General features: G+C 42.0%; 1 protein-coding gene across 1 annotated transcript in view; it reads right to left on the reverse strand.

The window, feature by feature from the left end:
• Positions 1–15,085, reverse strand: part of veph1 (ventricular zone expressed PH domain-containing 1) — a gene marked incomplete at both ends in the record, with an annotated part of 186,807 nt that overhangs the window by 38,771 nt on the left and 132,951 nt on the right.

Raw genomic sequence — 15,085 nt, forward strand, 5'->3', positions numbered from 1 at the left:
TACCATGAGATCATTCGACAAGACAAACTTACATAATTCTATTATTATTATTATTATTATTATTATTATTATTATTATTATTATTATTATTATTATTATTATTACATAATTCTAACCAATAATTGTAAATATAGAAGGTGTCTTGGACTCATAAATGCACTCACTTTTCAGACAATTCAAAATAATTGCATGTTTATGAAAAAAAAAAGAATAAACTAATCAAATAGATACTGTTTGAATAAAGGCTTTTGGCTATCAGCCGATAAACTCACAAGGAAACTCATGTACACTAAATCAGGTGGTGTAGCAAAACTTATATGCTTGGAGTCTTTAGAAGATAGACTCGAGGCATTTTTCGTCTCATGTCCTTTTGGTCTCTTTGCAGAGGCAACAATGAAGAAGTGGCCGCACGCAACTAAAGGCCAGCTGGGTCAAGCCATCAACAGCAAGTTGACAGAGCTCAGGCATCGCCGAAAGGCAGATAATTGAAATTATTATTCCTGTCTAAGATCAACCAATTATTTTCTGTTGTGATTATGTTTAATTGAGATTTTGAATAAATGTTTAATAACTTCTAGATGTTGTGTTTTATTTAATTCATGTAGGTATGCATATTTGTATTTATGTAGGTATACATATCCTTAACATACTGTATATGTGTAAATAAACATATATGACCTATATTTAACATATATGTGTAAATATACATATATGACCTATATTTAGCATATATATATAATGAATATATGAAATTGGACCCCTACATATATGGGCATATATGCAGCATTCATATATATGCACATATATGTGCATATATACATATATATATGCATATATATGTGCATATATGTTGAAAGACATATATGTAGGGGTCCAATTTCATATATGTGGCATATATGTTGAACATATATGTGGCAATATAGGTTCATATATTTTCTTTCCATGTGGGAGTCTACTGTTTGTTGACTTGTCATCCACAGTGTTGCTGTGGGACTCTGGGTCAGTGATCTGGGAGTGTCACTGACATGAAGAGGTCAGTCATACATAAGGCTGTCACGAGCATGAAATATCAGTTATCGATTAACCATTTCATTGTTTATTTGGCTTTGAACTTTGGAACATATAAATACATATTACATTTCCGTTTGCCTTTTAGGCTTTGTCAAAAGATGATAAAAACTTTATACTTTCAAACTGTTTTTTTTTAAATAGTGGAAATAGCCAACCTACAAGCTCACTTGTGAGCTTGTAGATCTGCTATTTCTGTTTTTTTATGTTTGAAAATGTATGATTTTTTTTCAATATGGAAACAATTATGACGATTATGCAAAGTAATTTATATTATGTCAAATAATTGGGATCAGGCGATTATGTCATAATTGTGACAGGCCTAGGTGTCATTGATATGGACAGGTCAAGCGATGAACACAGTCATACAGAGACAAACAGGTCAACATGCATGCCTTTGATTGTTTTTGTGTCAAAGGTTTCTCACTTTTATTTTGTGGGGTAATTGGTTTGCTGTCACTGGTTTTCTTCAAGCATGTCCACAGAGACAATACCACACACAAGCTCTTACACAACCAAAGACTTAAGTCAAACATAGGCATGCACATGCATATGCACACGGACACACACACACAGGCACACACGCACAAACATAAAGATATGCATATGCAAGATTGAACGAACAAAAACTATACCTAGATATACAGGTACACTAGTTTGTGCACAAATGCATGCACGCACACGCACACGCACGCATGCGCACACACACCAGCTTCTGCCTTCCAAAGAATAGTTCTGCAGTCAAAGCAACAACTGGATAACTCAGCACGAGTAGACTGAAAAGAATATAAAAAATGATTGCAAACACATTCAATAATTTACACTCGCAGTAAACCAAGCCAGCAGTCATCTAAACAAATATGTGAACACGTACGTACGCACACATGCATGCATACACACACACAGCACGTACGCTCAGCACGCATGCACGCGCACGCGCACACACACACACACACAAACACACACACACACACACACACACACACACACACACACACACACACACACACACACACACACACACACACACACACACACACACACACACACACACACACACATCCACTACTGCTGTGATTTTAACAAGGCTTTTATGCTCACCTTGGCTGCAAGATGTTTTCTCTATGTGTTCATTTCCTGTTTCAATAAAATCCCTGGCCCAGGCTCCATGCTAACTCCGATCAATTGTGTATGTGTGTGTGTGTGTGTGTGTGTGTGTGTGTGTGTGTGTGTGTGTGGGTGTGTGTGTGTGTGTGTGTGTGTGTGTGTGTGTGGGTGCGTGTGTGGGTGCGTGTGTGGGTGCGTGTGTGTGCCTGTGCGTGTGCGTGTGCGTGTGTGTGTGTGTGTGTGTACGGTAGCTGGAGTCCAGTGATATGATGTCATTGGTGTTTTTCTTGCAGGTCTATCATGCTAGTGCTCCGAGTTAAACACTTACACCAACATTTTGTGAGGTTAGTCTTACAGACCTGTAAAGGGTCAATACGGAATATTGTTAACCTTTTTGACATTTGTCAAATTATGCAGGGAATTATGCAGCCAATGCGTCCTGATTTCTAACCACTTTCTACCTAGCCTCGCGTAGCCAGACTCTATCACTGCGTGGATATGAGTCTGGTGCTTCTATGAGGACGTTTTTTTCCCCAAGGGGCGTGATCAAAACAATGGCCCTGGACGCAATTGGTTAGACCTACAACCAACTACCAATTACAGTCTCCCATATTTGAATACTGGGCCCTGATTGGTCACCCCAGACTTCGGGAGCAGGAAATGGATTCACAAACGGAGCGGTGCCAGACCCAAATCGCAGAGGGCATTTTTTTTTTTGCACTGGCAGATTCGTCTGGTCCCAGGCTACTTTCTACCTGGCGTCCCCTATTTTGGGTATACCATTATAGGCGTAAAGATATAGTAGATCTACAAGCTCAAAACATGTCAAGTTGCGACACGTTGTGAACTTGTAGACTGGCTATTTAGAAGGTTTCTAAAAATAGGACTTAAGTGGTTAAATGAAATAAAGTTCAATTCATATGTATTGTTTATCAATCAAAAAGTTGTTTGTTTTCAAAGTGAAACTTTAATCAAACCTATGTTTTTCAAATTGATGAGAAAATGGTGGACTTTTTTTTGTCTATATCAAACATGAAATATCAAACATGGCTAATCGGTGGTCTAGGACTCTCCAAAGTCAGGATCGGTATCAGACCCAAAAATCTGGCATTGGTCACACTACCAATGATAATGTTACACTCACTGTGTGGACCGCACAACAGTAGCCACAAATACCCACACTGAATTCTGCCCTATTACCCAGATGTACGTGCCTGTGCTACATGCAAACTCACTGTTGTGACCGCAAAGAAATTACGTCGACCAAAATATGTAATTTGTGTGGACAAGAATGTAGTAATAGAACCGCACGCTGTCATTTAACATTTTCTGGGTGTAGCTTGATGAAAATTAGACAGCCGACATCCCAGCGCTAAACACAAACATTTGAGACAAATTGCCATTTGATATCTAACAGTCATGAAAATGTTGTGCTATATAGCTGCCAGAGGTTTATTGGTTTTTATTTGGTATAATGGTGTCAACAAATGTTTATCGAGATTTTTAGAACATCCCTAAACCTCACATAATACAGTGGAATGAAACTGAGCACAAGATGGACCTCCCCGCTGTTTTCCCACAAACCAGACACAAAATCTTTACACACAAACACACACACGCACACGCGCACGCACAAACGCACACGCACACGCACACGCACACGCACACACACACACACACACACACACACACACACACACACACACACACACAATCCCAGGAAGAGAAAAGTAACACATTTTACTCGTCTTCTAAAAAGGTAATTATTCATCTGTTGCAGTCATTCATTTAGTAGGCTGATTACACTGGTATGTTCAGATCTGGGGGGATTTATTTTGGCCTGGGTACTCTTTTAGGGGTATGGGTGGTCTAAAATGTGCATGTGTGTGTGTGTGTGTGTGTGTGTGTGTGTGTGTGTGTGTGTGTGTGTGTGTGTGTGTGTGTGTGTGTGTGTGTGTGTGTGTGTGTGTGTGTGTGTGTGACATACATGTCTGTCTGCACATAATGTGGGTATCTCATACAGTGTGCATTCATGCGTGTATCTCTGTGTGAGTGTGTGTGTGTGCGTGTGTGTGTGCTTGCATGTGTGTGTGTGTGTGTGCGTGTGTGTATGTGTGTGTGTGTGTGTGTGTGCGTGCGTGCACGTGTGTGCGCGCGTGTGTGTGTGCTTGCGTGTGTGTGCTTGCGTCTGTGTGTGTGTGTGTGTGTGTGTGTGTGTGTGTGTGTGTGTGTGTGTGTGTGTGTGTGTGTGTGTCTGTGTGTGTGTGTGTGTGTGTGTGTGTTCGTGAATGTGTATGTGTATGTGTATGTGCATTAATGTGCTTGTGTGGGTTTGCCTTCCTGTGTTGTATCTCAGAAACCAACCACACAACATGCTTGGAAAAAAAGGCATCTAGTGTCATGGGTGGTGGTGATGACAACGGCAGGGCCAAATGAAGGGACCCTGTGGCGTCAGGGACATCAAGAAGAAATGACAATGCAAAAGACATGCAAGAGTAGAGAACCAAAATAAAAAGCACTAGGCTGGTCCCACTGCACGTCAGCTACCATCTGAATGAATACCAGATGAATGCTACGCTCCAATAGTTGGCTCGAGTAGTGTTTTAATTGAGCCTCGTGGATTAATGCCATTTGAGTGGATGAGGGTCATTTATTCAATTGAAGACCTTTTTCTGCTTTCATGCAATTATCTTCTTGGGTTAATTTGACAACAGTGCCATCTGTTAAATAAACTGTATTTGTACGCCGGTGCTCTCCAAACTGATCAATAGATAGATTAACAAATACATCGATATATTACGATATAATCACCATTTAACTGTGATTAATTGTTATTAATCACTGTTCGTAAATATGCACAAAAACGTGTGTGTGTGTGTGTGTGTGTGTGTGTCAGGCCCGGCGCCACGGGGGTGCCTGGCACCCTCAGTTTCAAATTGTGCCCCCTCAGTTTATTTTGAAAAAGAATATATATATAATTAATATTTTGATAAAAAATCGGTAAAATCAGGCAAAAATAAGAATTAAATAACATAAGCCTAACTTAACCCTAACCCTAAAACCAAAATAAAGTAACAACAGAACGCCCAAAAACGGCCATAATCGCGTGCATGCTGCGCGCGTGCATGCTGCGCGCGTGCATGCTGCGCCACTGGTGTGCACCCTCACAATTTTCAACTGCACCCTCAGTCATTTCATCCTGGCACCGGGCCTGGTGTGTGTGTGTGTGTGTGTGTGTGTGTGTGTGTGTGTGTGTGTGTGTGTGTTGTGTGTGTGCGTGCGTGTGCGTGCGTGTGCGTGTGTTGCTGTCTGCATTCAGCAAGGGAGCCGCTCTGTCACAAATAAACTCCCTTAAACGTATCTGACATGAGAAGTTGATTAAAACGATATACTTTTCGTAGGCATTAATTCCAAAAATGTAATGCGCTTATTTTGACAGCCCTAATACGTATGCGCTTCACAGAGACAGAGACATCTGTCTTCTCTTTCTCCTCCTCATCCTGCATCTCCTCTACTTTCTCTGCCACCTCTACCTCAGCCTTAGATTAAGACTCTCGTACTGTAGATGTATTTTATCGACTCTGACATGTTCAATCCACGAGAGTCTTAGCTACCACCCCCCCCCCCCAGTTTCCACTGGAAAGCAAAGCCCATAGATCTCCAAACATTTGTACAAATGCATAAAATATAAGGTGCTTACCTGCGTGCCCCAAATGTTAACTCGCCCTACGGGGTAGTTGTGCAATATAATAGGCAATATAATATAATTTTCAATAAATACGTGTTTTAATCGTCTGTCATTGTTCCCCCTTGTTTACTTCCTGTTTACATTGAGTGTAATTCCGGATGCGCTTCGTCACTACCGCCCATTGGGAAATTTTCGACAGAATCGGCCACAGACGGGATTAAAACACTTATTTATTGAAAAATAATGGACTATTACATTGCACAACTACCCCGTGGGGCGAGTTAACATTTGGGGCACGCGGGTAAGCACCTCATATTTTGCATTTGTACATGTTTGGAGATCTACGGGCTTTGGAGGTGACAATCCAGTGGAAACTGGGGGGATACCGTGGTAGCTAAGACTCTCGTGGATTGAAAATGTCAGAATCGATAGAATACATCTAGGAGAGTCTTAATCTAAGGCTACCTCAGCCTGATTGTGGCTCAATGCCTGACTATTGGCTTGCGCCGAACCTGTAAGAGAGCCACTGTCTGGACAGGACACTAAATCCGCTCCCCCCCGTAGCAGTTCCTGTGTAGCAATATAGTTTTTCATCTAATACAGTACAACAACATGGCAAGCAGCACTGTTGGACTCTGTAAAAAGCTTCACGGAAATAAAGATCTTGTTACTTCAACAAAAACCTTGGCTGTCATCTGTCCACCATCACTGAGCCTTTCACAAAGGGCTATTTCACTTGCCTAACAAACCAGACCGCACTTTTCCAAAGTATATTGGCAATGCATGGGGCATATCCAGTGGTGTAAAGTAACTAAGTACTGTACTTAAGTACACTTTTGAGGAATTTATACTTTACTGGGGTATTTCCCATTTTCAATACTTTTATTTCTACTCCACTACTTCTCAGTGGCAAATATTGTACTTTTACTCCACTGCAATTATTTGACAGCTTTAGTTACTACTAGTTACTTTCGCAAAACATACATTAACCACTTCAGCCCTATATGTTTTTCGGCCAATTGAAAATAGCCGATCTACAAGCTCACAATGCGTCGCGATGCGACGCATTGTGAGCTTGTAGATCTGCTATTTTCAAAAGATTTGTATACATTATGAACCTGTGAAATGGAACATTCTGCACAATGAGTACGTTTACTTTTGGTACTTTAAGTATATTTTGATGCCAATACTTTTCTACCTTTACTCAAGTAACTTTTGATTACCGGACTTTTACATGTAGAGTATTTCTACACTGCAGTATTGATACTTTTACTTAAGTATACTGTAAGATGCGAGTACTTTTTCCACCACTGGACTCATCAGTGGTTCTCAAACATTATTATCATGTCAAGGACCCCCCACAATTGATATGCATTTGGCTGTGGGTCCCATTTGAAAACGTTTGCCAGGGGCCCCATAACAAGTGAAGATGTGTCAAAATGTTTCAAAAATACAAAATCACGCGTCAATTTGACTTGTTATGAGCTTGTAGATTGATATTTCTGCTATGACACCTGAATTTACCCACAGATATAAATAAAGGTCTGTCTGTATAATATACAGACAGACCTTTATTGATACGGTTGATACTTATATTATATACAGTATCTTAGGTCTTCTCTAAGATTAGACATATCATTTCTTGGAGATAAGAAGATAATGTTCCTCTTAAAACCAAGATACATACGCGCGCTGAGCGTAAATGGCTCACAGACAAACTCCACATCTCCCTTGAAATATTTAGAAACTCCCTCTCCGACTACCATAAAGCAGTAAAAGCTGCAAAATCAGAATACATTTCCAGTCTACTCACAAATAACTGCCATAAACCCCAGGTTCTATTTAATATCTTAAACTCCTTCACAAATCCACGTGACGATCCTCTCATTCCTCCCTCATCCACTCTCTGTGCTGATTTCTTAGTTTTCTTCACAGATAAAATCTCAACTCTCAGATCAGCTCACACCCCCCCATACTTTTGACCCAGTGCCTTCTCCATGCCCCCCCGCTAACATTTTAGATAATTTCACGCCAATAACATTGACCTCCCTCACTGACATAATTATGCATCTTCGACCCACAAATTGCCCTTCAGACTGCATACACTCCCGGCTCCTAAAGGAGGTTTCCGGTACTGTTGGCCCAAGCATCCTCACTTTAATAAATAGTTGCCTCACCTCTGGATGTGTCCCAGCTGCCTTTAAGCACGCTGTTGTTAACCCGTTAATTAAAAAGAAAAATCTCGATCCATCAATCCTGTCAAATTTTAGGCCAATTTCTCAGCTACCGTTTTTATCTAAGGTTCTGGAAAAAGTAGTTTACGCACAATTACAATCATTCCTACTCACCCATAACCTACACGAAAAATTTCAATCAGGCTTCAAACCAGGCCACAGCACGGAGACAGCTCTCCTCAAAGTTTTTAATTATTTGATTTTAACAGTTGACAATGGCAATCCTGCCATCCTTGTGCTCCTCGACTTATCTGCTGCATTTGACACAATAGACCACCAAATTATTTTAAATAGGCTCCAACATCACATCGGTATCACTGGCTTAGCCCTAACCTGGTTTGAGTCATACCTCACAAATAGAACCTTCTCTGTTCATTTGGGCGATTTCTCCTCACCTAGCGCCCCCCTTACTTGTGGGGTCCCCCAAGGTTCCATCTTAGGCCCACTCCTGTTCCTCTTATACATGTTGCCTCTAGGGTCCATATTTGAAAAACACAACATATCATTCCACTCCTATGCCGATGATATCCAAATTTATTTACCCATACAAACTAACTCTGCCAACTCTTTCCAGTCATTACTCGGATGTCTACATGACATTAAATCATGGATGAATGATAACTTTCTTACTCTCAACGACAATAAAACTGAAATTATACTATTTGGCCATATCCCACCCTGCAATATCCCGGACACCGTCACCCCTCTTATTCGCCCATCTGCCAAAAATCTCGGTATAACCCTTGACAGTTCATTTAAATTTAATCAACACATCAGCTCCGTGGTAAAAACTAGCTTCTTTCAGTTAAGGCTTCTGGCCAAGATTAAGCCCTACCTCCCTCGCCACCAACTGGAAATGGCTATCCATGCCTTCATTTCTTCTAGATTAGATTACTGCAACTCTCTATACACCGGTTTGGATCATACATCACTCAGACGCCTTCAATTAGTACAAAATGCTGCTGCCCGCCTCCTTACAGGTAGGCGTGAGCATATTACCCCTGTCCTTGCCTCTCTACACTGGCTCCCCGTGAATTTTAGAATAGATTTTAAGGTGTTTTTATTTATTTATAAATCAATAAATGGGCTCGCTCCATCCTACCTCTCCGCACTTATAAAACCATATGTCCCAACCAGGGAATTGAGGTCTGCTGAACACTTTTTACTTGAAGTTCCAACCAGAAAATTTAAAAAGACTAGGGGTGACCGCTCTTTCATGGCCACGGCCCCGCGACTCTGGAACAGCCTGCCCCTCCACATCCGATCCCCCCAATCGATCGGGGCTTTCAAGGCCAAACTCAAAACCCATCTCTTTTCCCTCGCTTTTAATAGCATCTAATTTCCATGTATGTAATGTAACTTCCACTGATACGTATTTCTCCTTCCCTCTTTTATGTTGTCTTTTAAAAGTGTTTTCTTTTGTTGCTCCTAAATATTTTGTGAATTTGCTCTGTTGTTTTTGCATTGATGTTTTTAAATTTGCCTGTACAGCACTTTGGTTCAGCTTGCCTGTTTGTAAATGTGCTACTGTATATAAATAAAGCTTGATTTGATTTGATTTGATTTGAATTCATTGAATTCCACAGTATTTATTTGCTGTTTATAATGGCCAATGTAATTAGCTGGTTTCAGTGTGCTAGCCATGTAGAGGTTTGGGGTTCAGTTCCTTGCTCAAGGGTGTATTAGCAGTGTTGGTTGTAAGTATCCAACTGTTGTGATCTAAGCTAGTAAGCTTTGGGTGTAATCAACCTCTTCATATTTAACATTTTCAACCTGTGTGAATGAGTGAATAGGTCAAACAAATCCCAAACCTTCCAGGAATGATGAACAAATTACAGAAGAAAAAAAAAAAATTGAACATTTAAAAAAAACAGTGAAAACAGACCATTGGCTATTCATGGTACGATACAGGGCCTAAGTGGTTAAACCTGAAAATAAACAAACACACGTGCATGAGTTAGATTAACAATGAGGATTTTACTGTGCATGCGCGTATACGCGGACACATGTGGACACATGTTCCTTACTGTGTAAGGAACATTCAGTAGAGGACCGTGGTGAACAACGTCCCATAGAGGAGCACAGCGGTGACCCATGCAGAAATACTGGACCGGGCCAAGGTAGACTGTTTATCTTTATATCAGCTCTTCAACATCAAATGTTGATCTGAAACAGCTTCATGCCTCCAACACAAACACTCCCCCACAGAGCTCCCAACCAGCCAAAGTGTGTGTGTGTGTGTGTGTGTGTGTGTGTGTGTGTGTGTGTGTGTGTGTGTGTGTGTGTGTGTGTGTGTGTGTGTGTGTGTGCGTGTGCGTGCGTGCATGCGTGTGCGTGCGTGTGCGTGTGTCTCCGCGTGCGTTCGTGCGTGTGTGTGCATGTGCCTGTGTGCGTGTGTGTGTGTGTGTAAATATGTATGTGACGTGTAGTGTTTGTTTGTGTGTGCATGTGTGTATGACAAAAAGAACGAAGGGAAGGATAGAGGTAACTGGAAAGGTGTGTGTGTGTGTGTGTGTGTGTGTGTGTGTGTGTGTGTGTGTGTGTGTTGTGTGTGTGTGTGTGTGTGTGTGTGTGTGTGTGTGTGTGTGTGTGTGTGTGCATGCATGCATGAGTTTGTGTGTGTGTGTGTGTGTGTGTGTGTGTGTGTGTGTGTGTGTGTGTGTGCGTGCGTGCGTGCATGTAAACCTGCATGTGTATGTGTGTTACACACCCCAATAGGGTCCACTGATTATCAAATTAATCATACTCAGGCTGTGTGTGTGTGTGTGTGTGTGTGTGTGTGTGTGTGTGTGTGTGTGTGTGTGTGTGTGTGTGTGTGTGTGTGTGTGTGTGTGGGTTGTGGGTAATCACGGGACATCATCAGGCAGTCAAAAGCCAAGCTGTAACAAACCAGAAGGGGATTGCTCCACAAGGATTCTCCAGAGCGTGTACTATGTGTATGTGTACACATAAATGAATGTGCATGCATCACCGTGCCAAATGTACTGTAAGAGGAGTCATATCGCTGATAGACAAACCCTACCAATAACATTACTAATTGTTGCACCACCATCAGAAATAATCACTTTCACCACTGTAACAAAGTTCTCTGTTAACCCATTAAGACCTGAAGTAGATTCTAGAAATGTTTTCTGAAAAACGTATGTTTCTATATCAGTGGTGCTCAAACTTTTTTCATGTCAAGGACCCCCAAAATGATATGTATTTGGCCGCCGACCTCCATCTCAAAATATGTTGTTCCAGGGACCCCCCAGAAGCAAAGATTTGAGTTAAACAAATGTTCGCTTTAAAACGATATATATTCAAAGATTTGCACACATTTTCACGATTTTTCTAAAATAGCAGATCTACCAGCTCATAGCACGGCACTCGGTGCCGCGCTATGAGCTTGTATATCTGCTATTTTTTAATAGCCAAAGTGTAAAATAATACTTTTTAGCTCAAATCAAAAAATGACACTGATGCGTTCCGGGTCTTCATGGGTTAACTCCCTCTTTACCAAACGCAGAAACACAAAACAACAGGACGTGCATTTTCAACGATGACGAGTTTCCGCATCCGTGATTGATGAAGAGATTACAAAGGTGTAAATGTGGAGGTGGCATGTCTTGCCATAATTATTCCCGACCACTAAACCAAACCTTTAAGGCCCCCGACAGGCTGAAAGCGCCAGACGCTTGCGTCATCAAACACAGATGTTTACCACAACTGCAGTCACACTGGAGGCGTCAAGAGGGCGCGTCAAAACCTGTTGGTCGCGTCTTTCAGATTTGTTTTCTATTTTGGAGAGTGGGTGTGCGGTACAGACCGTCCAGAATTAGTTGGAGTTAACGCAGAAAGGTAACCTCTTATTCGTCCAAACTTGCAGTGTATGTATGTTTGTTTTCACCGTATTAGAAACATGAGTCAATTTCTTTCATTAAAACACTAAATCTAAAACTTAAAAAAATACGGGGGAGAAAAACGAAGCAGAGAAAAGACCGTTTTAGAGGGGGACCTAAACAGGAAGCAGACGGAACCGAAAATCTTCGATTTGACGTATTTCCGTATCCGGGTGTGCTACAAAGAAATGTGTCACTGCGAGAGATGAAGGACGGTGAGATCTTTTAAAATCAAAGTTTTTTCAAAATTATGTTTTTTACGTCCTAGGCAGAATTGGTAATTGGAAATAATTACGTTTTTTACGTCCTAGGCAGGGAATGAGTTAAATAGACGATGTGAACAGGCGGACTTGCGCGATGATGCGCGTCAGTCACGATCGCATCAACGATGCTTGCGTCAATGCCGCTTCCAGTACACATACATAGACGTGCATGCACATGCACACGTGCATGCGTAAAAAACATACAAACGCGTAGACGTATAAGGCACCCCTGTGAAGACAAGCCGTCTGCCGACGACGCTATGTTTAGGCTTTGGAGTTAAAGTGCTCACACTGGAGGCCTGTGCTCGGGAAAAAGTGCCACTTTGAACTGACAGGTGTTTGTCTTTGCTTCTTTGGCCTGAGTTAGATATGGATGTTTTGGTACTTAAGGGAGTTTTTCTTCATCCAAAGTTTTCTCTATGGGAGGATGACAGACAACAGTATTTAATAGTAGTAGTAAGGACCACAATGGAAATAAGCTCTCAAGCTTTTTAGTGTTACATTTGACATAATGTGTACAAATATATGATCATGTGTATGCATTTTTGTCAAGAAAACCTGCAATCAATCAGAAAGTAGCAGGAAAAATGGCTAAATGCTCAGCTTAAAACTATCAGCCTTCTGCCGACAAGACATGCCCTCAATCACCTTGTTATTGCTACTCTTATATAATGAGTAACCACTGCCATGTGTGATAGACAACAAGAGAGGCAGTTGGGAGATTTAGGACCTGTTTCCCGGAAGTCTCTGTAGCGCTGTAGCCTCCTGCAGGGTCCTCTGGGACCAAACTGACAAGTCCTGTCCACGGTTCTCTGCACAGTGCACTCGTATTTGTCAGACGGTGGAACAAAGTGCAGACAGACCAAGAAGAGGGATGCGTAAACATTGGGTAATAACCCGACTTAAACGAGACAGTGATTGATTGGTTCTTATTACTGTGATGTCACAGAGCGACGTCTGGGATGAGATTGGCACAAAAACACAACTGAACACAAACTACTCGTCTCTCTTTTTTTTTACCCCCTTCCCAGTTCAGAGAATTGACCATTTTTCCTGACTGCACCGAGACACATCTTTTCCCATAAGGTTCCAGGGAAGATGAAGTACTGTAAGAAAGGATACATGTGCGTATGGTTTTGCTAGGAAAAGATACCATTTAAAGGAAAAGATTGTAGGGAATAAACACATCTATGATTTATCCCACATGCTGTTCACATGAAACAGAATGACCAGGTACATTCAGATGAAAGCTTTTTCAGGATCAGGGTGCTGTGCATTGTATGTACTGTATACCAGTGGTTCTCAAACTTTTTCATGTCAAGGACCCCCAAATTGACACTTATTAGCCCACGGACCCCCATTTCAAAAGATATGCCAGGGACCCCCATAAGAGAAGATTTTTTACGGCTCTAGCAGTGATTCTCAACCATTTTAATTTCAAGGATCACCAGTTTGACATGCATTAGGCTACAGACCCCCATTTAATGGCATTTCTATCACTTGGACCGCAATTTAACTCATTTTAACTCTGAGAGTGTACAAATGGAACCTAACGGGTCCATTTGGTTCCATTTGTACACTCTCAGAGTTACAGACCCCTAAGGGTCCATTTGGTGCCTAATCTATCATTTAGCTGGGGACCCCCTGGAACTCCCTCAAGGACCCCTGGGGGTCGACGGACCCCACTTTGAGAACCAATGCTGTATACAGAGTGTATTTCAATCAGCAGGAAGCAAGGATTGCGGATTTGAAGAGACCAAGGACGTCAAATCCAGAAGCCTTGATATACTGTAAATGAGCGTCCTTGAGGAATCATCTCTGAAATTCAAGTGGCTGAGGAGAGAGAGAGCAGCTCGGCCCTGAGCTAGAAAGCACTGAGCGACGGCAGCAGCAACATGCTAGAATGACAGTGACACAGAGATCAAGCAGGGTCAAGTGCATAAAGACCATTTGAGATCGCATCTCTCTGGCCGTGGGCAATTTAGGCAACAGAATCTATCTACCAGGTGTGGAGCATTGTATATTAAATCTCTGCTGGATTGGAATCCTGTAACATATAGGACACGCTCCGGTGACTGGCTCACACTAAAAGGTCCCCAAAGTAAAGACTGAACCGGGGAAAACAGCCTTTTCTTTTAGTGCCTCAACCACTTGGAATGACCTACAGCTTACATTTAAGATCTGTTCCCCCATAACATAATATGTTATTATGGTCAATTAACATTTTTGATTGCAGACCTACCCACGAGTGTCTGCAACTGATTTTAAATTTGTGTTGTATCACACGATAGGGGAACATTTTTGTTTTTGTTTTGTTTCTGTTTTGTTTTATCATTGATATGAATATTGATGTGAAAATGAAAATGAAATTGTACTGTGATGTATCTCGACGACACTGAAAATGAGGGAAACCTCAACGTCCTTCGAGAATAAGTAAAGGTTTGAAATTAATGTAGCGTTAGAAGTGGGACCAAGAATGACAGGGGGGGGGGGCGGGGGCACGGTGGCGCAGTCGGTAGCGCTGTTGCCTCACAGCTAGAAGGTCCTGGGTTCGATTCCCGCAGGGGAAGCTGTGGGCGCTGGGGGCGTGTTCTCTCCTCCACGTCATCAGTGCCCATACCCTAGGTGGGGTTGGCGAAAGGGCCTTTCTGTGTGGAGTTTGCATGTTCTCCCCGTGTTCCCTAGGGTAGGTACCCTCACAAAAACATGCAGTAATCCTGGTCACTATACTGCCTCCCCCTGGTCAGCCGGGGCGCCTGATGGAGGGGAAGGGAACTGGTTGGAACAACGTGTTCCTTCCACGCGCTACGTCCAACCAGGGAAACTCTCCCCTGTCAGGTGACA

Source organism: Gymnoscopelus braueri (assembly GCF_963280865.1).
Source record: "Gymnoscopelus braueri genome assembly, chromosome: 5".
Classification (NCBI taxonomy): domain Eukaryota; kingdom Metazoa; phylum Chordata; class Actinopteri; order Myctophiformes; family Myctophidae; genus Gymnoscopelus; species Gymnoscopelus braueri.